The sequence below is a fragment of the Sinocyclocheilus grahami genome, unplaced genomic scaffold (genome assembly GCF_001515645.1).
Source record: "Sinocyclocheilus grahami isolate Dianchi unplaced genomic scaffold, SAMN03320097.WGS_v1.1 scaffold44.1, whole genome shotgun sequence".
NCBI classification, from domain to species: Eukaryota; Metazoa; Chordata; class Actinopteri; order Cypriniformes; family Cyprinidae; genus Sinocyclocheilus; species Sinocyclocheilus grahami.
The window spans coordinates 363,846-367,464 of record NW_015505223.1 but is presented as its reverse complement, the minus strand read 5'-3'; the positions used below and the strand labels follow the sequence as shown (position 1 = coordinate 367,464).

Below are 3,619 nucleotides of genomic sequence, written 5' to 3'. Positions count from 1 at the left end.
TCTAACCGGCATGCATCTCGCGGTGATCAGCGGTGATCAGTTCTGTGCAGATTTTGCTCATCTCAAGCAAGCCTATTTATTCAGACCATATATGATTCAGACAGACACAGAACATAAGGCCATAGGCGTACCTTGTGTGAAGGTCCAAACTCCACCTCTGAGTCACTGTCATCAGAATCCTGCTTGTTGCCAGATGTGGAGGGTCCTGAGGTGTGCACCAACCCGTTTAGAGCGTCTGTAATGAGCCGATTTCATGGCTTTGTTTCGATGAGGTTGACTTTGGAAAAAACATGTTCTGAAATTTCGAAATTATCGTACATTATGGGATTTTGTTCATTATTTTTCATTATCGTACAGAGATCAAAATTATCATACAAATATGATAATTATCGTACAAACACGACAATTATCGTACGTTTGGCAACACGCCAATTCCGTCCGTGTTTTCACTTCAGTAAATCAGTTTTGGTGAATACAAACTACTAGATTATTTTTCGTTAAAATATCAGAAAACTGAAAACTGAGTATTAGACAACTCATTCAAAATAAACAGCAAATTAATATTCAAAAAAATCCTCTACAGGTGTATTGAGATGTACGGTTACTCACTTGTTTTTGTGGCAGTTGTCAAAGTTTTATCAATAGAGGTCACCATTGAGACTATCACACAAGGGACAAATACAAGTAGATGTATAGTCATTTGTTTTTGAGAAAAGGGGTTAAGTTTTACAGCTGTAAATATATCAGTTATTTCAACATATGCATATATTAAAAAAAATCACTCTGGACTGTTACTGTCACTGGATCAGAGTGAGCAGATGGTTTTTGAACTTGTGACAAATTCACAGGCCTCAACCTGGCCTGAGGAAGATCTAATGAATAAAAAAATTATAATATGTTTAGAGAGATCTCAGAATAGAAGCAGTGACTCTTCAGGAAGCTGAAAAAATCTTTACTTTGTAATTTTTAGTCATTTTCTAATGTCATTTTGGAGGGAAAATAACAGCACAAACATTCGTAACAGCAATCATTATCATTCAATGTATTTAATATTAGTTTGTGTTTTGAAGATACTGACTTGACTTTTTCTATTGATGAATCTCCCACAAATGACTTCATAATATCCGACTGGCCTACATAATAAATCATACTGACTACAGAATTATATAAGTGTCTCTAATCATTGTGCCCATTTAATTAAAACTGATACCAGTGGTAACAACTCACCTCTGAAGGTGTATGTGTCACTGTGTGGTGATCTGATCTCAGGTTCAGTCTTGAGTGAATAAACACAGATCAGCTGTCTGCTGTTCACTGATCGTGTGAAGAGTTCACTAAGACTTACATTAAACATACAAAGATTCTTTCCAGACTGACTCCACTGAGAGACACGTTGATACAGAAGAGCATCGTCCTCAGTGTAGAGACTACAGATGAAATCAGCTCTGACTGAAAGTGGTATTTCACATGATATGCTGAGCTGGACATCATCATCACTAACACTGATGAAGGGTTTCTGAAGTGCATCTGTTTAAAGACAAATGATCCAGTTATCAAAAACACTGCACACTGTAACATGTTAGCAAAGTTTTACTCTAGTACAGTGGGTTTAATTAACAAGTTTTAGGTGGACATAACTTTGACTAAAGACTCACAAACTCAGAACTTACTTTGAATCAGTCTGACTCCCCGAAACAAAGCAGCTATTGATTCAATACGATTCACTTACTGAACTCAAGTATAGGGTTGCCAGCCATCCCGTATTTTGGGCCTAATTGATTTGTCCCGTATACGTTACTTCCCTTGTCCCGTTTTTTGACTGCTACGCTGATGTAACCACTGACGGATCAGTGTTGCCAACTGCTTTCAATTGAAAGTAGCTAAAACTGGTAGCTAAATGTCACTAGATGACATCACAATGGCAAATTCACTGATCTATATAAAGATGAACATAGATCAGTGGGCAAGATGAGAACTTAGATAAGGTTTGTCCAAGAAGTTGCTATATTTGTCCCTAAACTTTTGAAAAAAGTCTCAAAAGGGGCGGGGAAGTCGCTAAATCTAGCTACAAAGTAGCTAAATTGGCAACACTGTGACGGATACAACAGCAGCAGTGCTGATCACTTGAGAATGATCACCGTTACCTGTCATCATCCAATCACAGCCCCCCTCACCAGTGTTGCCAGATTGGAAATGTCCAAGTATCGTACCAGAAGCTCAAAATTTTGGAAGAAAATTATCGTACAAGTGTAAAAACATATAGAATACAGCTATTTATCTACAAACCCAATTCCAAAAAAGTTGGGACACTGTACAAATTGTGAGTAAAAAAGGAATGGAATAATTTACAAATCTCATAAACTTATATTTTATTCACAATAGAATATAGATAACATATCAAATGTTGAAAGTGAGACATTTTGAAATGTCATTATTCACAATTTGTACAGTGTCCCAACTTTTTTGGAATCGGGTTTGTACTAGACTAGAACAACTTTTTGACACAACCTTCAAATTACCACAATAAATAACTATGCTAGGGCCCTATGAAATACGTTTTATTTTTTCCAAAATTCCATTTATTTTTTTTGGATTCTGTGTTTTTTTTTTTTTTTTTTTTAAATGGTTAAATTAAATTGTATTAATCAAAAGCACGTCTAATTAAATAATGAAACGGATACAATTCAACATCAAATCTATTAAAAAGTTTAACAAAAATTACATGTTTAGGGTCTTGTGAAATGTTCTATTTTTTCACCTTGTTTATTGTTACCAAATTCTGTGTATTAATATGTCTAATTATTTGAATGCATAAAATCTACTTTTATTTATAGCCTTATGAATTTTTTTTCTGCATTGTGTACTTAAATTTTTCTGGTTATCGAATGAAGGCATAACACATTAATTTAATTTATCTTTTAATTAATGCAATACATTTTTTGCAAATAAAGGGGATTTACAATTAAAATTAAAACATGGAAGAAATATTGTGATTATTCCTTAATAATTTTAGTAGTAGTAGTTGTACGTACATTCTACTGAACAATAGTAATACATTTCTGGCAGAAACTATATATTTTTGACTCTCAGAGCAGTTCTGGGGATGTTGTTCATGTATTTATGTCCTATTTAGTGAGAAGGCAGATGCTGAAATCACTCGAGCATATGTGTGTAGTAAACAAAACCGCGTGACATTAGGCTTGTTTGAGATGCGCCTGGACTCGCCTGAAATGTAGGCGAGAGTAGGCGGCTGCAGTGAGGGGAGGAGTGAAATAAGCGCAGTCAAGACGGACAGTTCTGACCTCTCGAAGTGGAGCAGATACCAACGAGATCAAAGTCGGATATCCCGTTATTCACACTTACATGCTGTGTTGCTAATAAACATGATATAATTTCAGTTCTGTTGCTTTTATATGAAAATAAATATGATGAACAAGACACTCAAAGTGCTTGCTATTTAATTCCATACGACAATTATTATCAAACAATTATATTCATTTAGTAACATAAATATATCTTAGTGTAGGCTATATCTTTAGAATTTTATAATTCATTATCTTCTTGTCAAAATGTGCACTTCTTGCCCCTGCGCACATATCAGTAGCATCACTGGGCTGTA

General features: G+C 35.0%; 1 protein-coding gene across 1 annotated transcript in view; it reads right to left on the bottom strand.

Annotated features, from left to right (window-relative positions):
* Nucleotides 1-3,619, bottom strand: part of LOC107582456 (uncharacterized) — a 26,100-nt gene that overhangs the window by 12,996 nt on the left and 9,485 nt on the right. The window lies entirely within an intron of this gene.